The following is a 27702-nucleotide window of genomic DNA, read 5'->3' on the forward strand; positions in this document are numbered from 1 at the left end:
CTCTAGAAAAATTGTGTAATACTAGAAAAGTTTACACTATATGCTAGGAATGGGTTCTTGTCTGTTAAAATAATTTCAAGTGACAAATGAAGACATTTTTAATGACTCTTAGAGGGTAAGAGAAGTCCAAAATAATTTCTGATCCTGTGTCAAGGGAAAGTCCTTCAGAATTTGAGTATAGTTAGACATAAAAATATGCATGAATAATTATTAAAAGCAAAGTTTGGGGTATACAGGGTGGCTTTATCTGGTACTGTTGAAATCCACTGGATTGAGGTATGATGAATAAAGCAAATTATGGTGGGGAATCAAAACTACAGTGGTAGTTGATACTGAATGTTGTTCTGTTCCAGGCTTTGTTATTTTATCACATGCTGCTCTTATTTCTGAAAACATATTACTTCATCATTACTCAAAAAGTTGCTCTCCTCTCCATGAAAGTGCCATTATGCTGACTATTTGGATGTCATATATTAAATTTATAGTGCAAAATTTAAATATGAATTTGGAGTACAAATAAGATGAATAATTTATACCCAAAGAACAAAGAAGTGTTCTTTGGTAATTGTGGTTTCTGAGTATTCAAGTCTTTGATTAAATTTGACTTAGAATTTGTCAAATCTGCACATACATAAGCATAGATTAAATTTTAATTCAGTTTTGATATGCTTTTTAATATCAAAGTTGTAGCATTATAATTGGATTATAACAAACTCAATTTATATGTTGCCAAAGTAGTTGATTCTAGAATTCTAGTTATGATTATTACCATTATAATTACTCTTGAAAGACCTGGCAATCATTAAATATTAAAAGTGCTAATAAGGGAAATTAAATTCTAGAAAGTTTAAGCCTACATTTTGAATGAAATATGTCTTTCATGCCTTGTGATCACCTCACACTTGTAAATCCCATGTGTTTTCGTATTTCTTTTCATCCTCCACAATTCCAATTGTTAATCCTTTTAAAAATGATTCCTGGAGCTTTTCTGAGGCAGACATGGTTGTGGGTGCTGTGGAGCTACATTTTGTCAGCTTCTGTTCCTAATTCACCCCTGTTCCCTCCTGCCCAGGAGCAAGTGGTTCAGGAAGCCACACTACAGCAATGGCTTTGAAAGATACTGGAAAGACACCCATAAAACCAGAGGTGGTGGTTCTCCAAAATAGAATCACTCTTGCCAGCATGAAATCCCCAGAGAAGGTGTGGCTGACTTGATCATAGGTATGGATGCCTATAAAGACCTTGAGAATTACTACAAGAAACGTTCCTTTTGTAAAAGATTCTAACACCTGATATCATTTCCAAATGGGATTTGGGCTCCTGGACTTGCAAAATCTTTTTAGGGTTGTTGAACATATCACTACCATTAGCACTGAGCTGGGTGGAGGTTAAAGTCAACATTGCAGATGCCAAAGACAACTATTTTAATGAATTAATTATCTGTTGTTTAAAGCAAAAAGGAAATGCTTCATTCGTTATGCAAATCATTGACACTCTCTCTGTCTCTGTATCTCTGCACATACACCGAAATACATTTATTTCTGAACCATTTGGGGATGATTTATATATCTGTGTCCCTCCCCCCAAGTACTTTGAGGTGCATTTTCTAAGAAAAGAATATTATCTTATTTTAAAGTAGTGCAGTTATCAACTTCAGTAAATTTTACACTGACGCCTTTTATCTAACCTGCCACTTCTATTCCAATTTCATCAGTTGATCCATTAACATCCTTGAAAAGCATTTACTGTCCTGTACAGGTTCCAGTCTGGAATTGGGTATTGCACTGAGTACCTTTGACTTTCTTTACTCTGAAACATTTCCACTGACATTCTTTGCTTTTGCATTAACATTTTTGAAGAATACCAAACCATCACCTGTCATCTTTATAAAAAATAGTATTATAATTCTTATCTTGGGTTTCTCTGATGTTTCTTTGGGATGGGATACAACTTTTGCATTGTCATTTTGTATCTTTAGAGTATCATGCCTGGAATCACATGGCATCTATGCATCCACTTCTAGATAACATTGATTTGACTAGGCCACAGTGCCTGGTTATTCAATCAAATGCTAATCTAGGTCTTACTTTGAAGATATTCTATGAATGTTATCAAAATCTGTAATCTTTTGATTTTTAAGAGAGATTATCCCAAATAATTTTGATGGACTTGTTTCAATTAGTTGAAAGCCTGGGTTTCCTTGTAGTAGAGAAATTCTTTGTATTTATGTGGCTGGAAACTTCTTCTCATGTGTGAAAGTTCCCTCCCATCCTTCTTGATGGCCTTCCCTATGAATATCCGACTTGCTTATTCAACCACGATTGTGTAAGCCATCTTCTTGCAATAAATCTGTTAATATATGTCCCCATTGATTGGGCTTTTTTCTAATGGAACCATATCTGACAAATTTAAATTCATATTAGTTTTCTATTGCTGCTATAACATATTAACATAAATTTAAACAATAAAGTTTATCATTTAGATTTCTAGGAATCAGAAGTCGAAAATATGTTGCAGGGCTGTATTCCTTCCAAAGCTCTATTTCCTTTCTCTTTACAGCTTGTACAGACTGCCTGTGTTCCTTGGCTTCTGGGCTCTCCATAATTCTGATCTCTACTTATTTTGAAAGTCTTCTTTTCTGATTTTTTAACACAGTTGGTTCCCTCTTTCCCTTATAAAGATTCTTGTAAATATATTGAGTCCATCTAAATTATCCAGCAAAATTTCTCCATCAAAATGTCCTTAATTTAATCTTGTCAGCAAAGTCCCTTTAGGTCTGTAAATTAACATATTCACAGGAAATGAAGATTAAGAAGTCATTTTTGAGAAGAGGTCAATTTTATGTGCATCTGGGTTCAATATATAATCGAGAAGCTACTAAATATTCCAAGATTATGACCACTCCCTTTAGCCAGAGGTGTGAACAATTTCTATGAACATCACTTATGCCAATTTTGATCTCAGATCTAATAGCGCGATTGGTTTAAGGATTAGTGTGTATAATGATCATGTAAAAATGTTTAAAATGAGAGATCATAACTTATTATTAATAAAAAGTGTATCTTGTGTGAGTCTTTCCTTTCTCATCATCTAAGTGAGAACATATGATTGAAGCTTTATCCCAACTTTGAAAATCCTGAGCCCTTTTCACAACCTCTCTTACTAACTTTTATGTGTGTGTGTGTGTGTGTGTGTGTGTGTGTGTGTTTGTGTGTGTGTGGTGAAAATAAATCTATTTCAAATTTAATTGAACTATGAAGCTTATCTAGAATGTCTAAGCCAATGTTTGGGTACCTTTAAATTAAATAATAAATTAGAATTAATATAGCTGGCTTAATGCTATATTAAGAGGAAAGCAAGTTAACATCATTGCAGGAAATAAGATTTAAACATAACTGGCAACCAAACGCATAAGATCCAATAGGCTTTGTTCTAATATGGCACATCCTTAGCCTTGCGGAAGCATACAACAGTAAACTCATTATCCACAGTACCTTGTCTCCTTGAATGGTACCAGTCCCAAGGTTTGTTAATTTCTTTGCACTTATGGAGCATGTGCACCTATTGCAGATGAAAGTCAAAGTGTGTTTGTCATCTTTACAGAGAGAAGCTAGGTCTTCCACCATTTTTGTGTGATTCAATAAGACAGATCGAAGACTTACCTGCTAACTCACATCTTTGCAAGTTCAAGCGCATTGCACAGAAAAAAAAATATTCAAGGCTACCCAACATGCCATATTTTTCTTACCTCTGTTTTCAAGTGTTGCTGTACAATGACAGGTCAGTCCAGGTTGGATATTAACCCTTTTTCAATAATTATATTGTTTTTTGTTTCCAGAAAGATTAGACCAGATTTTAATCTGAAGACTGCTCCAAATTCTGCGCCCCCTCCCCAAATTAAGCTCCACGCACCTTGCCCTACCTGTTTCTAGTTGTAACCCTATGAATGGGGATCTGGGGCTGCTACCAGGATGAGTGAAGGCATTACCATTTTGGGACAATTCCTGCTTAAGTTCCAGACCTCTAAGCATAGCTCATTATTTACAATTGGATGAATTTAGAATGGGTCACATGTCAGTGACAGGAACTTAAGATGACTTTGCTTCTGAATAAGATGAAGTCTACTTGTAATAGAGTTTTACTTTTTTTTGTTTTTAGCCCTTCACCAAACAAAAGCAACATTAAAAAAACAAAAACAAAAAAACCCTGCTTGGCTCTTTCATATCACATACAACTGATGAATTAATCAGAAGAAATGTTCTGGAGCTGCCTGTGTCCTTGTTCTTTGCCACATGCCTGACTGGGCTGATCTCTCATTAGTGTTGATGAGCCCAGGGTGGAAAGGTGCTTCTTTTTTTGTTCCTGAGAGCATTTCTTCTCAGTCATCTTGCACTTTCAATCACCACTAATAGCTATTTTGGCACAAATTCAAAGCAGGCTCAGTTAGGGGCAGAAGAAATATTTTGCATTAACTGGATTATTTTAAGTTTTCAGCCCCGTGATGTGGCTTCAGGACAAAATAGATGGTGCAGAGAAAGAAAGTTTGCCTCACTGAGAGCCTGCAAGGACATGGTTGCTGCAATGCTAAGCCATAGTGGGTCCCATCAGCCATCACAGGCCACTGTGCTTCTGAGGTCTTTCCTTGAGTCACTGGAAATGGTGACAGTGATTGTGATGTGTTTGCTGTGTGGCTGATATAATGATCTGGTGTTTGATTACAGTGACTGGAAAAAGAATTTAAAAAGAAAAAGATGTAACATATTAAATTTGGGTGTTTGCGTACTGGGTCCCTGTAGATTCTCTGTTAGTACATTGACAAACATTTATGTTGCCAGTAAATATCGAAATGTCTGAGAATAATGGATTGGGTTTCAACTTTCCTGTATAACTTGAGTACCTCCTCCCAGGGACAGGCATATAGCTGAAATGGACATATCTGGGATTGGCAGAGATCTGGAGTCAGGCTTGTTTTTACTGGTTTGAGGGCACTGAGCATAATAGAACCCCTGAAACATCCTACAGAAGGGCCCTGTGCCTGGATGCAGTCCAGCATAATAATTCAAAGGATGACTTTTGGAAACCTGGTTTTTAATGTTGAATCCACTAGTTATGAGTATTTGAATGCTTCATTCAATAATTTGAGGTTTAGTTTTATCAGTCAACTGAATGGGGGGAATAATATTAATTACTTTAAGTGTTAAATATGACGTGTGTGTGTGTGTGTGTGTGTGTGTGTGTGTGTGTGTGTGATGCATGGTGACTGTGATGGACCAACATGCTCAATAAATGGAAGCTGATGTTATTTTCAGATTCAGACACTTTCCAAAGTATCTCAATTTCATCCAGGAGTCCTTCAGATTCTTAATGGATTCTTGTCTTTTCTTACTGACAAAATCCTTGATAAAAGTCAAGTTCCCCCAGAAAAGGACATCCTTGATGAAGGCCATGGGTCATCTCAGATTTATAAGGACTTTGGCTCTGGCTTCCAGTGTGTCCTTTCCTATTTATTAGTTGAGTCATTGTCTTTTGTGACTCACCAGGCAGGGACAGCAGAGGTAGTATGAGGACCTTGAGACCTGAATGTAAAACTAATTGATTCTTAAATCCTTTCTCTGAGACATGTGCAAGTGGAATATAAGAAAATAAATTTTGAAGGGGTAACAGGATGTCACTTAATGTTACTCTTTAGGTTTGAGCATGGAAGAGCCGATTGACAGAAGCTGGTATTTCCCTGCTGTGTGTGATGCCTGGAAACGTTACAGCTCCCACCAATTGGGTGCTAGCTCCATGTTAGTCTCTGCGTGCCTGACAGTAGAATTCCAAACATACAAAAATGTCCAGCTTTCTCCTGACACTTTGTCTCTTTCTTGTATCAGGAATTATTAGGTTTATGCATTTGAATTTCCATGACTCCCTGTCCATCCTACTGCCTCTGCTCTCACTTTCCACCACCATTTTGGTCTTTATCTTACTCTCAGCTCTTGAGAGTAAGATAAAGTATTAAGTATTCAGAAATACTTAATCTGCTAACAGTTTTGATTCCTCCTTATTTGGTGATTGTACACCTTCTCCCAAAGACCTGAACCTTCTCCTGCAGGTCTAAGTTTTGTTCATCTATCTGGCTACAGGTGTCTTCTGTCTTGACCAGTAATGCTCCATCCCAACCCATCAGAACCAACCCTGGCTGTAACCCCTGGCCAGTCAGGCCAGCCCTGATACTGAAGAAAAGCTGAGAATAAAATGCAAAAACAGCCCAAAATTAGTTGATGGGGCATAAATAACAACCAACATGGTATATTTTAATGGAAACATTGTACTTTATCTGTTTTTCTATGGCATTCAAATAAAAACTAATGGTTCAAGAATTAAGGAAAAGTAGAGTCTTTGGTAAGAACTATTCATCATTACTAAACTAAATCACTCAATGTCTGATGTGTTAAGTGTTGACTTGCCTTTGGGTTTTAGCAAATGTTTTAATATCCTTCCCCTTGGAGTGAATGCAGGACTGTGGCAGTAAGCATATACATGTTGTCGGATAGCCATCACTTACGTCCATCTCCGAAAGTCATGTGGGCCTACTCCTATCATCAATACTGAATCTTGCTCCCCTCCCAAGGCCCAGGAAAGAACATTGTATTTTATGTTTTGATAAATCTGATTATTGGGAATCTGAGATATGTGAAATCCTACAAAATTGTCTTTCTCTGGACACCATCATTTTCAATAGGTGCAGTTCACCCCTAATCCTGGGTGTACCAGGTCCACTGCCGATTCTGACAATGTCTCAACTGGACTGTGAGTGACAGTCAGTGGTGACGGTGCACAGGAGCTGTCTTTCCATGTCAGTGGGCATCTCTGGTCCCAGAATCTAGGATCTTGGGTCCCACCCAGCCTATAGGTTGCCCCCTCCTTCAGGTCCTTGCAGGCCAGTGTGTACCAAGGCCCTGTGCCTGGTGGTTTCTGTAGCAGTTTGGAGGATGTGTCCTGAGCAGGGGGCAGGGGCCATCTGAGTAGCACAGAGGACTCTGGATTTGTGTGGCCAGGTGTTGTGGTCATGGGTCATGATGGACTACTAGTACACTGTGCACTTCAAAAATAGTTCAATTACAAAATGGATGTTTGGTGTACATTACTACAATTTAGCCATTGGGGAGATTGCTGATTTACTCCAGTTCGGATTGTTCATGTTGTGATAGAAGAATACAAGAGACTGGGTAATTTATAAAACAGATTTTATTTTTCAAATTCTGGAGACTAGAAGTCTAAGATCAGGGGCCAACTTCTGAGGACATTCTTGCTGTGTCCTCCTGGGGATGAAGGTAAAATAGGGACAAAGCCTGCTAACACATCATCTGGAACAGACAAAATAGAATGATATCCTGTGCCCCCCACAACATCCAAACTTCTTGGGATGACTCAATTTCTGCAAGATTTCCAGTTCTAGAAAGGCCTTTTTGTGACATAGGACAAGTCTCTGTGCCTCAGTTTCCTCATCTGGGCATCCTTACAGCATCTGCTTTATAGGGTTATTGTTTATATGAGAGATGGTTTTAAAAGCTTAAAACAGTACCTGATAGTGTTGTTTATTTTTATCAAAATTAAAAACTTATTTTCTTAAGTTGGAATTAAAATTTCCAGAAACTCCCCCATTGAGATCCATCAGGAGATTCACATTTGGCCTCTGTGGCCACTCGGCCAAAAGGGTGTGGGGCTGCTGTGGTAATCCATGTCTCCTCTGTTTGAGTTCACAAAAGGAAGAGGGCAGAGAAGGGAACATTTTCGATGTCTCAGCATTGGCATCTATCAACTCTTATAACTTCAAGCAGCCCAGTGAAGTTGTACCTTAATTTCCTAATTTTAAAAGTTAGATAACCAAAGTGAATTTAGTCTGTGATCCCAGCTCTTTTTGATCCCCAAACTCAATCTTTATGTATGACTTTTGGCTAGCATTTTGACTAGTGGCCAAAATAGAATAAATGAGACAAACTTACCATTGGCTTGCATATTTGGCAGTGTTTCCCTTTAAATTAGAGATTTCCTACCAGCCTGAGTACTATTGTAGGCATTTCTAGTTTATCTTAGTATAAATTAACAATTCATCCCTTTTTTTTGATTTATCACTACTTTTAAGTGATATTTTGAATTAAATTCAACATCTCAGTCATTTTTAGAGCTTTCTTGAACCCTTTCCCATTGAATACTTTTTCTTAAAGAGACAAAATCATATATTAGGCATTTCCCTGTGGAAGGAAATAAAAATAGACCTAGGTGAGATGCCCCAGTGCAAGTTAGGAGCCTCACCATAATTGATGAAGAAAAATTAAACATTATATTTATTTTAAAAATTGATTCTAAATTTAATTATACTAATAATGAACCCATTTTAATTTGGAAGGCAATTTATATAAATTGATGATATAGCTTGAAGCCGCGACAGCCGCCCAGCCAGACCGGAGCAGGAAGGCGCCAGCCGCTCAGCCAGACCGGAGGAGGAAGTCCGGTCCCGCCCAGAGCGCTAGTCTCCAGGAAGCCCATCAACCCTTAAAACCCATCAAAGTGGGTGTGGCTACCAGCACAGTTGCGGCTGATCCAGGTACCCAGTTTCCAACTCCCCCACCCTTAGCTGTGATAACTCAAAATATTTCCCACAAGCTTTTGGGGATTGTAGCTATCAACACAAAACAACAACTGTAGAGGCACCTGGTTTCTACCTCAGAGACTAGAGTAGGGAAGATACAGGTGGAAGCTCATTTCCCTTCACACTGGCTATACCCACCACCCTGAATACAGAGGCTCAAACTAGGAATAGACAACGCCACCTACTGGAAGCAAGGAAAACAGTGTTCTGAGAGACTTTTTTTTTTCCTCTCTTTCTCTTTTCTTCTCTCTCTTCCACAACTTCAGCATATGTGAAACCAAGAACTGAGCATGAACAACTGAATTACCAAAGTAATATAATATAGAGGAATTGCATATACCCCACCTCCCCCCATTATTTTTTCTGTATTTCTATTTACTTCCCTTTCCCTTCTCTTATTTCTCTTTTCTTCCTTGTTATTTCTTTTCTTTTCTTTTTTTTTAATTCATATTCTCTCTATACCACTTTCAATCTCCTAACTTTTGCTATCTATACATAGGGTAACTATCTAAATAGGAGGTTGAGTCTATACATTCTTCCATAAATTACCAGTCGAGTGGTTAGAGTTCTCCAAAGGTGCTAAGTTAGTTTAACCTCATTCCCTCACTCCTTTCTCTTTAAGTATAACATCCTTCGTCTGAAATTAAGTTTTCTATATGCCACCAGATATGGTACGCCTTTTATGAAACTAAGGAATATATTCTTAAGTAATAATTAAATCCAACATCTATAGTCTTAGAATCTAACTATAAATGTATTAATAATGAAAACTTGTCCTTAGATAATGTACTGTTGATATTGGGATCTGTTAACATTGTCTTTCTCCGAAAAAGAGGGATATTGGAGCTATTCAAGAACAATACAAATATAAAAGGGGAAAAACATTAACTCAACAGTTTCACAAAGCTAGAAAGAATCATGAGCAGTATGAAAAGACAAGGAAAGAAAGGACCACAAACAATACAGGTCAATTCAAGATTAGATGAGGTAATATCTGCAGCTGATGGAATGTCAGACAAAGAGTTCAGGATATACATGCTTCAGATGATCTGGAGTCTCAAGGAAGACATTATTCATCAAATTCAGACAATGAAAAATCACTTGGACAATGAATTACATAAACAAATCCAAGAAGCAAAAGATCAACTCTATAGGGAGATAGAGGATATAAAAAACAAACAAACAGAAATCCTGGAAATGCAGGAAACAATAAACCAAATTAAAAACTCAAATGAGAGTATTACCAGCAGAGTAGATCACTTGGAAGATAGAACTTCAGACAATGAAGACAAAGTTTTTCAACTTGAAAAGAACATAGACAGCTCAGCGAGAATGTTAAGAAATCATGAGCAGAACATCCAAGAATTATGGGATAACATCAAGAAACCAAACCTAAGAGTTATTGGGATACAAGAGGGTACAGAGGTCCAAACCAAGGGAATGAGTAATCTATTCAATGAAATAATACTAGAAAACTTCCCAGACTTAAAGAATGAAAAAGAAATCCAAATACTAGAAGCCTACAGGACACCGAATATACAAAATCATAAGAGATCCACACCAAGACATATAATAATGAAGATGCCCAACATACAGAATAAGGAGAGAATCTTAAAAGCCACAAGAGAGAGGAAGCAGATTACATTTAAGGGTAAACCAATCAGGATAACTGCTGATCTTTCAACACAGACTCTGAAAGCTAGAAGATCCTGGAACAACATATTTCAAATGCTGACAGAAAAGGGGTTCCAACCAAGAATCATGTATCCAGCGAAATTAAGCTTCCGGATTGAAGATGAAATAAAAATCTTCCACGATAAGCAAAAGTTAAAAGAATTTGCAGCTAGAAAACCAGCTCTTCAAAACATCCTTGGCAAAACATTACAGGAAGAGGAAATGAAAAATAACAATGAAAACCAACAACGGGAGGTAGTACAATAAAGGAAAAACTAAGCATAGAGGAAAAACTAATCATGTTAAGTATCATACATAACCAAATATGGCTGGAAATACAAACCATATCTCAATAGTAACCCTAAATGTTAATGGCTTAAATGCACCAATCAAAAGACATAGGCTAGTAGAATGGATTAAAAAAAAAGATCCAACAATATGCTGCCTACAGGAGACTCATCTGATAGGAAAAGACATACACAGACTGAAGGTGAAAGGTTGGGAAAAATCATATCACTCATACGGACCCCGGAAGCAAGCAGGGGTGTCCATACTTGTATCAAATAAAATAGACTTCAAGCCAAAGTTAATCAAAAGGGATAAACAAGGACAATACATACTGCTCAAGGGAACCATACACCAACAAGACTTGACAATCATTAATATATATGCCCCAAACAATGGTGCAGCTACGTTCATCAAACAAACCCTTCTCAAGTTCAAGAGTCAAATAGACCACAACACAATAATCATGGGAGATTTTAATACACCTCTCTCACCAATGGACAGATCTTCCAAACAAAAATTGAATAAAGAAACCATAGAGCTCAATAATACAATAAATAACTTAGACTTAATTGATATATACAGAATATACCACCCAACATCAAGCGGATACACTTTCTTCTCAGCAGCACATGGATCCTTCTCAAAAATAGACCATATATTATGTCACAGGGCAAAGCTTAGCAATTACAAAGGAGTTGAGATACTACCATGCATTTTATCTGATCATAATGGAATGAAATTGGAAATCAATAATAAAATGAGAAAGGAAAAACCCTACATCACATGGAGATTAAACAATATGCTACTGAATGAACAAAGGGTTACAGAAGACATCAAAGAGGAAATTAAAAAATTCTTAGAGGTAAACGAAAACTCAGAAACAACATATCGAAATCTTTGGGACACTATGAAAGCAGTACTAAGAGGAAAATTCATTTCATGGAGTTCATTCCTTAAAAGAAGTAAAAGCCAACAAATAAATGACCTCATACTACACCTCAAAGCCTTAGAAAAAGAAGAACAAATCAGCAGCAAATACAGTAGAAGGCAAGAAATAATTAAAATTAGAGCAGAAATCAATGAAATCGAAACAAAAGAAACAATCGAAAAAATTGACAAAACTAAAAGTTGGTTCTTTGAAAAATTAAATAAGATTGATAGACCACTAGCCACACTAACAAAGAGAAGAAGAGAGAGAACCCAAATTACTAGCTTACGGGATGAAAAAGGCAACATCACAACAGACAATTCAGAAATACAGACGATAATTAGAAATTATTTTGAAACCCTATACTCTAATAAAATAGAAGATAGTGAAGGCATAGATAAATTCCTTGAGACATATGAACTACCCAGATTGAATCAGGAAGATATAAACAACCTAAACAGATCAATATCAAGGGAGGAAATAGAAGAAGCCATCAAAAGACTACCAACCAAGAAAAGCCCAGGACCGGATGGATATACAGCAGAGTTTTACAAAACATTTAAAGAGGAACTAATACCAATACTCCATAATCTATTTCAGGAGATAGAAAAAGAGGGAGAACTCCCAAATTCATTCTATGAGGCCAATATCACCCTGATTCCCAAACCAGAGAAGGACACCTCAAAGAAAGAAAACTACAGACCAATATCCCTAATGAATTTAGATGCAAAAATCCTCAATAAAATTCTGGCAAATCGTATACAAAAACATATCAAAAAGATTGTGCACCATGATCAAGTAGGATTCATCCCTGGGATGCAAGGCTGGTTCAATATACGGAAATCAATAAACGTTATTCACCACATCAATTGACTTAAAGATAAGAACCATATGATCATCTCGGTGGACGCAGAAAAAGCATTCGACAAAGTACAGCATCCCTTTATGTTCAAAACATTAGAAAAACTAGGGATAACAGGAACTTACCTCAAAATTATAAAAGCTATATATGCTAAGCCTCAGGCTAGCATCATTCTAAATGGAAAAAAACTGAAGACATTCCCTCTAAAATCTGGAACAAGACAGGGATGCCCTCTCTCACCACTTCTATTCAATATAGTTCTCGAAACACTGGCCAGAGCAATTAGACAGACGAAAGAAATTAAAGGCATAAAAATAGGAAAAGAAGAACTTAAATTATCACTATTTGCGGATGATATGATCCTATACCTAGAAGACACAAAAGGGTCTACAAAGAAACTACTAGAGCTAATAAATGAATTCAGCAAAGTGGCTGGATATAAAATCAACACGCATAAATCAAAGGCATTCCTGTATATCAGTGACAAATCTTCCGAACTGGAAATGAGGACATCTACCCCATTCACAATATCCTCAAAAAAAAATAAAATACTTGGGAATCAACCTAACAAAAGAGGTGAAAGATTTATACAATGAAAACTACAGAACCCTAAAAAGAGAAATAGAAGAAGATCTCAGAAGATGGAGAAACATACCCTGTTCATGGATAGGCAGAACTAACATCATCAAAATGGCAATATTACCAATGTTCTCTATAGGTTCAATGCAATGCCAATCAAAATCCCAACGGCATTTCTTGTAGAAATAGATAAAGCAATCATGAAATTCATATGGAAAAATAAAAGACCCAGAATAGCAAAAGCAATTCTAAGCAGGAAGTGTGAATCAGGAGGTGTAGCGATACCAGATTTCAAACTGTACTACAAAGCAATAGTAACAAAAACAGCATGGTACTGGTACCAAAACAGGCGGGTCGACCAATGGTATAGAATAGAGGACACAGAAACCAATCCACAAAATTACAACTATCTTATATTCGATAAAGGGGCTAAAAGCATGCAATGGAGGAAGGATAGCATCTTCAACAAATGGTGCTGGGAAAACTGGAAATCCATATGCAATAAAATGAAACTGAATCCCCTCCTCTCGCCATGCACAAAAGTTAACTCAAAATGGATCAAGGACCTTGATATCAAATCAGAGACTATGCGTCTGATAGATGAAAAGGTTGGCTCCGATCTACATATTGTGGGGTCGGGCTCCAAATTCCTTAATAGGACACCCATAGCACAAGAGTTAAAAACAAGAATCAACAAATGGGACTTACTTAAACTAAAAAGTTTTTTCTCAGCAAGAGAAACAATAAGAGAGGTAAATAGGGAGCCTACATCATGGGAACAAATTTTTACTCCTCACACTTCAGATAGAGCCCTAATATCCAGAGTATACAAAGAACTCAAAAAATTAAACAATAAGAAAACAAATAACCCAATCAACAAATGGGCCAAAGACCTGAACAGACACTTCTCAGAGGAGGACATACAATCAATCAACAAGTACATGAAAAAATGCTCACCATCTCTAGCAGTCAGAGAAATGCAAATCAAAACCACCCTAAGATACCATCTCACTCCAGTAAGATTGGCAGCCATTATGAAGTCGAACAATAACAAGTGCCGGCGAGGATGTGGGGAAAAGGGTACTCTTATACATTGCTGGTGGGACTGCAAAATGGTGAGGCCAATATGGAAAGCAGTATGGAGATTCCTGGGAAAGCTGGGAATGGAACCACCATTTGACCCAGCTATTGCCCTTCTCGGACTATTCCCTGAAGACCTCAAAAGAGCGTACTACAGGGATACTGCCACATCGATGTTCATAGCAGCACAATTCACAATAGCTAGACTGTGGAACCAACCCCGATGCCCCTCAATAGATGAATGGATAAAAAAAATGTGGCATTTATACACAATGGAGTACTACGCAGCACTAAGAAATGACAAAATCATGGAATTTGCAGGGAAATGGATGGCACTAGAGCAGATTATGCTAAGTGAAGCTAGCCAATCCCTAAAAAACAAATGCCAAATGTCTTCTTTGATATAATGAGAGCAACCAAGAACAGAGCAGGGAGGAAGAGCAGGAGGAAAAGATTAACATTAAGCAGAGTCATGAAGTGGGAGGGAAAGGGAGAGAAAAGGAAAATTGCTTGGAAATGAAAGGAGACCCTCATTGTTATGCAAAATTACATATAAGAGTTTGTGAGGGGAATGGGAAAAAATAAGAAGAGAAATGAATTACAGTAGATGGGGTAGAGAGAGAAGATGGGAGGGGAGGGGAGGGGGGATAGTAGAGGATAGGAAAGGTAGCAGAATACAACAGTTACTATTATGGTATTATGTAAAAATGTGGATGTGTAACCGATGTGATTCTGAAATCTTTGTAATGTTTTGAATTAAAAAAAAAATATGGGAAAAAACAAAAAAAAAATAATCTATATAGGATATTTGCAGGGCTTAGTTTTTATTGGTGTATTATAATTATGCATAGTAGTGAGATGTCTTATTACATATTTGTATGTGCACAGAATATAACAGTAGGATTTGGTGAATTTTATTCCTAAGTACCTAATTCTTCTGTCCCTTTTTCCCTTCCGGTGCTACTATTCCTGTGCTCTATATGTAGTCCTTCTATTTTCATGAGATTCCCTCCTTTTTTTCCTTTATTCTCTCTAGCTTCCATATATGAGAGAAAGCATACAACCCTTGACTTTCTGGGTTTGGCTTATTTTGACTAATATAACGCTGTCAAGTGACACTCATTTTCCTTCAAATGACAATTTCATTATTCCTTATGGCTGAATAAAACTCCATTATGTTTATATTCCACATTTTCCTTATGCATCCATTCCTTGATGGACTCCTAGGCTGGTTCCATAGCTTGGCTATTGTGAATTGTGCTGCTACAAACACAGGTATGCATGTGTCACTATAGTATGGCAACTTTAATTCTTTAAGAATAAATACCAAGGTGTAGTATAGCTGGGTTGTTTTGGGGCTCCATTCCTAGGCTTTTCAGTAATCTCCATACCAATTTCCATAGTGATTGTATTAATTTAAAATTTACCACCAGCGTCAAAGTTTTCCTTTTTCTTCAACCTTTATCATTCTTTGTGTTATTGATGGCTGCCACTCTAACCAGAGATAAAATTTCAGTGTAATTTTTATTTATATTTTCTCAAGCACTAAAAATGTTGATTATTTTCATGTATTTATTAACCATTAGTGTTTCTTCTTAAAAATTATCCATTTTTATATGCCCATTTATTTTTTGAGTTGTTTTTGTGGCATGAAAGGTTTTTTAATTATTTATATAGTCTGGATATTATTCTTCTGTCAGAAGAGTAGCTGGAAAAAATTCCCCCTCATTCTACAGGTTTTCTTTTCACATTCCTAATTGTTTCCTGTTGTACAGAAGTTTTAATGTGATTTCATCCCATTTATTAATTCTTAATATTATTTCCTAAGTTTTAGAAGTCCTATTGAGAAAGTCCTTGCCTATTCCTAAATATTGAAATGTTGACCCTACATTTTCTTTTACAAGTTGCAAAGCATCCGGTCTAATTCTCAGGTCTTTCATCCATTTTTGAGTTTACTTTTGTGCAATGTAAAAGGGGTCTAGTCTCATTCTTCCACATGTGATATCCATTTTTCTTAGCACCATTTGCTAAAAAGGCTATCATTTTTCTATTGTATGTTTTTAGTCTCTTTTTTAAAAAAATCAGATGACTATATCTATGTGAATTTGTCTCTTTATGTCTTCTACTCTTTTCCACTGGTCTATGCACCTTGTTGTGCCAGTGCCATAAAGTTTTTATAGTATAATTTGAAGTCAGGTTTTGGAATACCTTCAACATTGCTTTTTATTTTGCCTAGTATTGCTTTGATTATTCAGGATTTTTTATTCTTCAATATGAATATAAGGATTTTTTTTTTCTAATTCTGGGAAGAATGTCATTAGTGTTTTAATGGAGATTGCACTGAATCTGTAAATTGCTTTTGGTGATATGGCCATATAACAATTTTAATTCTTACCTGTGCACACACAGGTCTTTCCTTGTTTTTGTATCTTCTTAAATTTGTTTCTTCTGTCTTCTGTAATTTTCATTGTAGAAGTCTTTCTTCTTGGTTAGATTAATTCCTATGCATTTTAATTTTTGAGGTTATTGTGAATGGAATTGTTTTCCTGATTTTTTAAAAGAAAATTTTTCATATAAAAGGAAGATATTAGTTTTTGACATTGATTTTTGTTTCCTACTTTATTGCTGAAATTGTATATTAGCTTTAGAAGTCTTCTGTTGGAGTTTTTTGACTCTTCTCAATATAGAATCATATATCTGAAAGTAGTGGTAATTTGAATTCTTTCTTTTCTGTTTGTATTCCTTTCATTTTCTTCTCTTGCTTAATTGCTCTGGCTAAAATTTCAATTATTACAGTGAATAGGAATGATGAGAGTGGATATCTTGTATTCTTTCTAGTTTCACAAAAAGCAATTTCAGCTTTTTCATTATATGTGATAGATAGAACATTTTCAATGGTGGTTTATCAACACAGAATATAAAATTTTAACAGGTGTATTAATAGTGTTTTAAGAGCTTAGTAAAGTCATCCCGACAATAGTGTAAACTGTCAATGTAAAAAGTAAGTGTAAGATATAAGGAATTTCTTTTAACACTTAAATGTTGACAGTTTGTTAATGTGTCTTTTTGCTTTGGGTCACATCATCTCCTTTAACTTCTCTCCAAACTGAGGAAACAACGTGGCCACAGGGTGGCTAAAAATTAATTTTGTTATATCAGGGCATGGGCTAAAATTTATAAAACACTCAATCAGGGGCCCAGGATACTCACAATGACCAAATATCCAAGTTCCATTAGGAAATGTTGAAGGAACTCTAGATTTCTCTATTGGCATTTACAGTCCCTTTATTTCTCATTAAACATCTTAGTATAAATTTATAAATGGATTTCTTTGCATATAAACTTGTATTTTTATGTTTACAAGATTTTTATAATTTTAGAACCAATTCTTTAGGACCCCCTCATATAGATTAACCTCCTGGATTCCATGGACTCAGTTTTGACACCCTCTGGTTTTCCTCATGGGAGACTTTTGTCACCAGGCTGTAGAAAGAACTTGTGTCACAGAAAAACTCTATTTACTAGATATTCATAAGGTAGAGGTACCATAGCAACTGTCCCCAAATGTCTTCTTTCATTACATTTAGAAATATATTGAGAAAATAGAAACAGTTTACCATTCCAAACTAATAAGTACTATTGCACTGGCTTGTGGGAAATGACCTCAAATACCTGAGTCAATATCAAAAGAAATAGATTTTGGGGGAAAGTGAATACCTTTGTAAAATGTAGTAGACATTTTTGTTTTGGTGAATTTTCTGAATAATTATGTCTGGTTGTCAAAATTTGTTTGATTGCTTAATCCTTAAGTTGAACAACAAAAATTGTCATTTTTTGCTTTCTGTTTATAGACATTATTAACTGGGACTAGATATTCAACATATGAAATGGAACTATATACATTAAAAATTGTCACAATGATAATTCACATTAAAACTGAACACTGATATGGTGCTAATTTCCAGTTTGTGGTGGAATCATTTAAAATCACAAGTGAAATTATTTTTAAGATGATTTATTTGGCCACTATAAATTACAAACACATGCATGCACACACACACACACACACACACACACACACACACACATCAACTTTTAGGAACTTATAAGGTTAATATAAAACACTCTACTTTAAGATATTGAGATTAGAGACTTAAGTGACTTGACCAGATCACTTTGTGTACCAGCTCTTAGAAAAAACTCAGAACTTCCTGACTTATTTTTATGACTCCTTATTCTTTATCTGGCTTTTTATATTTTCTTTAACAGATAATAATATATAAAACCAACAATCCTGTTTGGAATTAACATTAATGTAAAGGCATAACAAGTCACTGGTAGAGTGGAGATTTTCAAAAGGTCTTTAGTACTTCTAGAAACATACTTGACACTTAGGAGTCAATCTTCAAGTTCTGGCTCAAGATAGTCTAGGATGATACCACAGAATCTCTATTTTCAATCAGTGGCCAGAGCACGCAAAGTTCGTAGTGTTCCATTCATTAGGAAAATTGAGTGTATATATAGAGGGTATATGTAAACATTTCTGTATAAAAATCAAGTTCGGTTACTAATGAGGTCATGGATACAATTCAATTATATTGCAAATAATGTGTTGCACTTTAAAAGTGTTGATTAAACAAATAAACATGATTTATTAAATAGGTTCACAACTGTCTCACACTACTTCTAAGTGTTGTCTGAATATATAACCTGTATAATGATCTCTGAAGGTATTCAAGGTTAAATGATTCTTAAACAATGCTCAAGCTAGCTGTCTGCAGTGCTGAAAATGACTCTATAGGGATATATTGTCTTCTCTTATGCCCTACTCCTTCTCCTTCTTTGATTTCAAAGCAAAAGTCCAGAATTTAGCTATAGACTAGATTACTGCTAAATATAAAATTGAAGCTAGACAAAATAATAAAATTGCGTCTTGGATCTCGGTTACTGGGTACTTGATCATTGTCTAGTAATAGTGTTGACTGTGTGTAAGAAAAGGAGGTTGGATGTATAAATTTGTCTCCCTGCAGGGTGGATTTAGATTTCAATATAGCAAGACCCTGAGAGGAGCCATGAGAAAGAGTCCTGGAAATCTTGAGAAACAGCCAGAATGTGATCAGAAACTGTGCATTTCTTAGCAGAATATTTCAAGAATCCTTAGGGGTTTTATGATGGGAGCAATGACATTTCTAAAAAACTCACAGTTATAAAACTAAGATGGTAGATCTATGGTCTAGAACATTTTTATTCTGCATAAATGCTTTGCTCTCTCTCTTCTTTCTCATTTTCTCAACCACACCCCATCTTCTCACCACCATTATCAAAGCCTTGCAGATTAAGTATATTTTAACGACTTCCCAATAGTGCCTCCTCTCTGCCCTTTAGTGATCAGGACTCAGAATCATGTGCATTTCTCATGCAGGACTCATGATACTGTGGCCTTTCCCCTATATCATGGCCAGATAGATGTAAAAGCCGACCATGAAATATCACTTTGATGTGTGCATGGTGGGATCACGTCATCAGGAAGGCATAACATAACTGTAAGAATGAGCTCAGCTCAGGCCTAGTGGGAACATATTCTCCTTTTTGGATCATTGCAACCATCCAAATATCAAAAAGATTTCAAATAAAAGGTGATTTTCAACTTGGTGAAGAATAATAAAATTTGATTGCTCACCTGTTGCTCCTGGGCTCTGCACTATTGGGTGGCTGCCTCCCTTCCTGGTAACAGATGCTTTTCTGAGCTATTTGGAGCAGGCTAGTTACTGCCTTTTCTTTTTTAAAATAATTGTCAGTGGGACTTCAGGATGTTCAATGGCTATAATATTAAACCCAAAGGAAAGACAGGGACTCCAAGATCAGCATGAAATAGCAGTTGCAATAAGCGGTGTCTTGAGGAGTTGTAAATTTATTTACCAGAAGATATATTTAATCAGATCAAGCAAGTAAACCTTTGGAGTTACATAAATTCTCTCTTGTTCATTAACAAAAGGAAAAAGAACAGCAATATTTTACTTGTAACATGCTATAATGTCATCGGATAATATCAATTTTTATTTATTGGATTGCTAGTCACTCTAATCCACTTGAATTTGACTCCCTTATTTAGGAGTGGCTGAGTGACAGTTGAAGTGCTATTGTTTGAATGTGGAATGTGCCCCAGATTCTCATGTGTTAACGACTTGATCCCCAGCTTGGCACCATTGGGAGGTGAAGGGACCTTGAAGTGACGGAGCCTATTATGAGTTCTTATGTAATGGAAAGCATGACCCCATCCCTTCTTCTTTCTCTATTTTGATTGCAATTCATGAAATAAACAGCTTTGCCATTCTGCCACCATGATGTGCTGCCTCGCCATAGGCCCTATAGCAACAGGCTAACTGATCATGGTCTGCAACCCAAAAAACTGTGAGACAATAAACTTTTCTCTTTATAAGTTAATTATTTCAGGCATTAATTTAGGAATGGAAATCTTATTAACATATAGAGTTTAAAAATTAGGGCATCTTAAAAACATTGTAGTAAAATGTAGAAAATCACTATCGCAGAGAGTTCTGTGCCTGAGGTTTTGTTGACATCTCCCGATACGTATATTAAGGGTAAGACTAAAGTTGCTTTCCAAAAAAAATATAATCAAAAAGGGTACTTTTAGTTTTAAAAATTATATTCATTGACTTATTTGGAATAAATAATATATTCACATATAAAATCTTACAACCAATCTTTGTTTAGTTTTGGTCTAAGGATACTGCTGACCAAAATATAGTAAGTTCCTCTTTTGTTTTTGGAACAATTTATATGAAATTGGCATTATTTTATCCTTTACTATTGGTAAAGTTTTCCATTGAAGATATCTGGGGCAGGGGTTTTCTTTTATTGAATGCTTTTCAGAGCATTTCCAATGTGTTTAAATGTTATAGGGTTGTTCAGGTTATTATTTTCTTCTTGAGCAAACTTGGTCATGTGTTTTTTTAAGGAATAAGTTAATTGCATTTTAGTTGTTATTAAAGACATAAAATTATAACATTTTCTTATCTTTAATATCTACAGAATCTAATATTGGTAAATTGTCTTGTCTCTCCCTCCCCAATATTCTTTATCAAAACTGTAAGTTTTATTGCTCCTCTCAAGATTTTATTGATATTTTCCTGTTTCTCTGATGTTTAGTTCATTGATTTCCATTTTGAACTTTATTATTCCCTTTCATCTGCTAACTCTGAATTTTATTTGCTGTTTTTCTAGTTTCTCATGGTAGGAGTTTGAGGTCATTGATTTAGATCTTCCTTCTTTTTCATAAAGATATATAGTGCTATGACATTCCCTTTAAGGATTGCTTTAGTTAGCACCTCACACATTTCTATATACCATGTGTTCCTTCTTTCTGTTATTGATTTATAATTTTATTCCATGTGGAGAAAAGCATGACTTTGTATGACTTGAATCATTTTTAATGTATTCAAAATTTATGGTGCAGTATGAGGTCTATCTTGTTAAATATTCTGTATACAATTGAATGTATATTCTACATTTGATGAATCAGGTGTTTTGTAAATGTCAGTCATGAATTGTTGTGCAGATGAGGCAATTAGTGAATTTAGTCTACTTCCTGCCTTTTGGGGTCTATTTTCCTTGTGATTTTTATAATCTCTGGACAGGTAACGTACACTGCTATACTAATCCCTAATCTTCATTTTTGTTTCAGTCTTAATGGTCATGAGCAGGACTCTTACCACAGTTGATTTAGTCAGTTTTACTTTAGTTAAAGTCAATCCTTGTAGAAGTTTTTCAAACATAGTTTATGGGAACATTAGTGTCTCTATTGTTATTGTGTTTGTGACCTTTTTACTTTAACAGGTTAAATGTGTATAAAGTCATTGTATTTGACTTCCTTTTCTTGAGGATCTTAGTAGAACAAAGAGGTAGTTTTCCTGTTCTTTGGAATTGAATGATTAAAACTACAAGGCAAGTCCAGTATTTTTCATTATAAATGATTTAATCTATTTGCCTGGCCACTCAAAGATTATTCTTTATCTCTGAAATTCAAAAGCTAGATTTTATCTCCTAATGTTTTTTCCCAAGGATGCATGTCCCTGGTATGCTATGGGCCAACTCAACATGTACATTCAATTTTTATTTCAGTATGCTTTTTGAATAAAGAATTACAGTTTTAATTTGTTATATGTTCTTACATTGAAATATATGTCTTTAAGTTTACTTTGAACAATCAACTAATTGGGATGGTAAAGGGAAAAATAATGTGGAATCTCAGCATGATAACTTCAGTGGAATTCCATTTTCAGAAAATAACTTTTATCATCAAATACAAAATCTTGTTTAGTTTTTAAAAGAGAAGCAGAAAAAATAATTACTATTTATGCAGATTAGACACAAGAAGCAAAAGTTAAGATAATCAAAATGTTTAAAAGTTAGGTTCTTCTCATTTGTGCTTAGTCACTGTGTATTTCTATTTCTCTTTCCTCATTTTTTTATTGATGCATTGTAGTTGTAGATTATGATGGAATTTGTTGTAACATATTTGTTATTACACAGGATATAACAATAAAATTTGGCCAGTTATCACTGCCCGGCTCCTCAGGCCTCTCACAACCTTGTCCCTTTTCTCTATTGTCTCCCCCTTGATTTTTATTGATCCCCTTCCCTAACTCTTTTCTTTTTCCTTTTTTATTCTAGCTCCCACAAATGAGAGAAAACATACAACCTTGGACCTTTTGAATTTGGCTTATTTTGCTTAACCTAATGGTCTTAATTCCATCTATTTTTTCCTGCAAATTATACATTTTATTCTTCTTTATGGCTGAATAAATCTCCTCTGTGAAAACATACCACATTTTATTTATCCATTTACCTGTTGATGAACAGCCAGCTGACTCCATAGTTTGGCTATTATGAATTGTACTGCCTATAAATGTTGGTATACATGGATCATATATTAAAGCTTTAATGACTTTAATTCTTTGAGAAAAAGTACTGATGAGAATTGTACAACTGGGTCATACAGTGTTTCCATGCCTAGATTTTGTGGCACCATCATACTGATTCCCATAGTGGTTTTACTAATCTGCAATCACAACAACAATGTAAAAGTTTCTTCTTTTCTCGACATCATCTCCAGCATTTATTGTCGTTTGTATTTTGATTTTTTTTCTTGTTGTTTTTTTTTTTTTGTTTTGTTTTTTATTTTGTTTTTGGAATTGAATCCAAGGACACTTACCACTGAGGCTGTAACCCCAATCATTTTTATATTTTGAGGTGGGATTTCAATAAACTAGTGAGACTGACCAAGAACTTGTGAATTTCTTGTCTCAGCCTCTGGAGTCAGTTGGGTTACAAGCATTCTATACTGTACCTGCCCATGACTGCCATGAGATCAAGTCTCAGTGTAGTTTTGTATTGCATTCCCTAGTTTTTAAAGGTGTTCAAAAAATTTTTTTTTCATGCACTTTTTAGCCATTTGTACTTTTTCTTTTGAGAAGTATCTATTTACATATTAGGGGGATTATTTGGGGTTATTTTGTTAAGTTTTTGGAGTTCTTATTTTAGCTATTAACGCTATTTCAGGAGAATAGCAGTGATTCTCTATCAGGTGTGTACTTTCTCTCATTACATTCCTAATTGTTGCCTTTGCTGATCAGAAGCTTTTTAATTTGATATTGTCCCATTTATTAACTCTTTGTACTATTTCCTAAGGCTTTTGGGTTCTATTGAGAAAGTTATTGACTGTGTCTAAAAGCTGGAGTGTTGACACTGTATTTTCTTCTAGGAGTTGCAGTTTCTGGTCTAATTCTTAGGATTTTGATCCATTTTGAGTTGGTTTTTGGCAGGATGAGACATAGGTCTAGTTTCATTCTTCCCACCACCAAGTGTTAAAAAGGTTATCATTTCTCTAATATATGTTTTATACCTTTTTGAAGTATCATATGCCCGTGGGTTTGTCTCTGTGTCTTCTATTCTGAACCATTGATCTATGTCTCTTTTTATGCCAGTACAATGCAGTTTTTGTTACTGTACTTCTGTAGTACAATTTGAAGTCTTTATAAAGCATTGCTTTATTGGCTAAGCATTGCTTTACCTATTCTGGGTCTTCTATTTTTCCAAATAAATTTTAGGATTTTTTTTTCTAGTTCTATGAGTAATGTTATTGGTATTTTGATGGGGGTTGTATTGAACTGATATTCTGCTTGTTGGAGTAGGTTCATTTTAATAATATTTTGTCTATCCATGAACATGGGAGGTCTTTCCATCTTCTGAGGTCTTCAATTTCTTCAATATTCCATAATTTTCATTGTAGAGGTTAGATTTATTCCTAGGTTGGTCAGTTGGTGGTTTTCTTTTTTTGTTGTTGTTGTTTCTTGTTTTACAGTCTATTGTGAGTGAGATTGTTTTATGATTTTTTTCTGTGTGGATTCTTTTTTGGTATATAGGAAAGCCATTGATTTTTGTATGTAGGATTTGTATCCTGCTAATTTGTTAAATTTGTTTGTTAGCTCTAACAATCTTTTGATGGAATTTTAGGATTTTCTAATTATTGACACTGTATAATTCTTGGAATACTGTGGATGCTATACACCATTGGTACTTGAGCTTATCAAGCAAATTCTAACCTCAAGGTTTTTATATTTTTTGTATCTCTGCTTAGGCCTCCTTCTTTTAAACATTGATATCATTTTCTTATTCATACAGTTCATCAAATGGATACATGGGGCTTGGTAAGCAATCGACCCTATCCATTCTAACATTTTAGCAATATTTTCTTGTTTTGTATTTTTGAGCATGTATTTGTATCCTTATTGACTAGTAATCCGTAGGTGATGCAATCAGAGCACTAAAAGAAAGGTTTTGGCCCACAGAGAGAGCGTAGATGGGGCTAGATGGTAAAATCTCCCAGAAAGTAGGATGAGGGTCCTTTGGGTTCACTTCTTTGACACAAAGTAACTTCTTTATGTATACTTCTCTGTCTTGGTTTCCTTAATCATTCTATGTTTCTTTTTTTATTAGAAATGATTCTTCTGATTTTAATTTATATTATGAATATGAAAACATTTATCTTCATTATAAAGTCTTGTAATTCAGATGACATATGAAAAACACATTGCTTCATGTATAACGTTTTCTTCAAGGTCAGGTAATATTTTAGAGATCAATAAAGTCTAAGAATAATATTGCCCTTATTTTATATGATTTGCTAGTGGTCAGCAAATATAGTACCATTCCTATTTTGAGTAAAGGAAGTTAATAATACTATGTTTTCAAAATTTTATGAATCACAGTTATTTCTTATTTACAGTGTTTATTAGAATAATTTTTTTCTCTTTTTTCATCATTGCTATCTCCTGTATCATGTAGCAGAAGCCTGAGTTTTGGTGAAAATTTGAACCTTTGAATCATGATCTGTTATACATCTCAGCAGTCTTAATTGACTTTTGAGATTCTCCCTGTCATCTTTTGGAGAAGATTGATATACCTGAAATAGTATTCACAAACTTAATAGAAATCTATCTTTTGATTCTGTCCTTTTACCCTTGCTGCTAGCTTAGCACTTCAAAATTGTAACTTATTATGAAAAAAATAAATACCCAACTGCTGTCTTGAAGAGTCGATGCTAGTCAAATAGCAGCTGCAATAATATTTTTTCCTTGGGTTAAAAATTTTGCATTGGGGTGGGGTTGTGGCTCAGCAATATAGCATTTCAGAGAGGTTACCAACTTGCCCATTGTCACATAAGTACACTTTGGTTTTTCTATTCTATGGTTATGCTTCCAATTTAAACATTATTTTTCTGTTGAACATATAGATTGTCTCCATTTTTGCTAATGTACATACAATTTAACATGTTTAGTAATAGATTATTTTACTTTTGGCCAACACATATTTTACTGTTCTCAATGTCATAATGCAGTGATCACAATAGTAAATATTTTTGCCTGTATTACTAACCACTAAGTTCTCTGGAGCTTTGAAAATGCACCCCAGCCCTCCATTCCCATCTCCCCTTCAAAATGGATGCAGTTTACCAGAGTGTCATCAAAAAGATGCTAGTGAATTTACTTAGTTAATTGAGAAGATACATTAAAGACAAAACACACTTAATATTTCCTAAGTGGTAGTTTTTAATCTTGATTTTTGTATACTATTTTTTGCCTATTGGAATATTGCTTAATTGGCACCAGAATACTTTTTAGCTCAGTTTACAAACCCTGTTGAAGTAAAGTGATGTGCATGAGCCTAACAATAGTTATACTTTGAAGAACTGAGAACTGAGAAGATTGCTGCTTTTCTGCGTTATAGTTGACTAGATTTATAGTATATACTCATGAGATTTTTTTTACTGTAAATGACTAATTTTTATAAATGTAGAAAGTACAACTGTACCAATTTATCATTTTTATGTAACTTCCCTCAGCAAAAGGGAAAGAAACTAATGAATAAATTAAAGAAGATTATGAAGCATAGTGACTGTCCTCTTAAGTTTCAAGGCTTAATTTATGCTGTCAACTTAATGTATGCTATCATCCATTTATGCAAGCATTATAAACATCAAAAAGAAAGTTTATCATACAACAGTTTTTTTTAAAAAATGATCAAACCAAAATGAAAGAAATGGACAAATACTAGAAGGTTCTGAAAATTGAAATCCCACAAGTATTTGTCACTAAAAACACAAGTGTGACCTAGAGACCAGACAATCATTTCTCTGTCTTCTAACATTGGAAAAGAAAATTTAAAAGTAAAGGCAACATCTGGCATTTTAACCTACCCTATGTAATAATGTCATAGCAACAGTTATATCAAAGAAACTTTTTTCTTATAAATGTTATTTGGTAAGTTTAATTTTATTTGAATCTTTTATGATAGTAGATGTCATTATATCCATCTATGTAGCTCATGTGTATTCTCATACTGACAATAAAACTAGAACATGCCTAGAAAATAAAGCACTATTTTAATGTACTTATTAGTGGCTAATATGTTCTTAAGCAGGATTTGCTTAGATTTCATTAATGTATATGTACTTGTGTATGGTGCTCAGAAAGTTATTGATCTTGGAGCACTTCAGATTTTCACATTAGAGATGCCCAATCTGTGTAACTTCTTTTCACAAGTTGGTTCTAAAGATTAAGTTGTTAAAAGATGACAATAATTTTCAATAGGATACTTAACAAAGTATAGCTGCATATTTGATTATTTTTCTTATACAATTTCCTTGGTTCTAGAAGATAAGAATCTTGTAATCCAGTGGATAGCCTGTGACAGTAAAGAGGTTCATTTTATATTTTCAGGCAACCTGTCTCATTTATATCATCTTGGTCTGAGATACAATAGACTGTCTGCAATACCCAGGTCACTAGCAAACTGCAGTGCACTTGAAGACTTAAATTTGGAGAACAATAATATTTCTGCTTTACCAGAGGTAAGAATTGGATGAGAGAAAACATGACTGGATTGAAATAAGCTTTCAAGATAATTTAGGGAAAACTAACCAATCTTTATAGCTGGGGACATAATTTGGTGACTGAAATTGTTTAAATAACAAGCATCCTTTATAGATACCACTAAAATTGAATTCAAAAGAGGAAAGAAAGGATACAGGGAAGCTTTTTTAATATAAAGAAAGTAAAAATCAGAAGGAAA

The sequence above is a fragment of the Callospermophilus lateralis genome, unplaced genomic scaffold, assembly GCF_048772815.1.
Source record: "Callospermophilus lateralis isolate mCalLat2 unplaced genomic scaffold, mCalLat2.hap1 Scaffold_43, whole genome shotgun sequence".
Lineage (NCBI taxonomy): Eukaryota > Metazoa > Chordata > Mammalia > Rodentia > Sciuridae > Callospermophilus > Callospermophilus lateralis.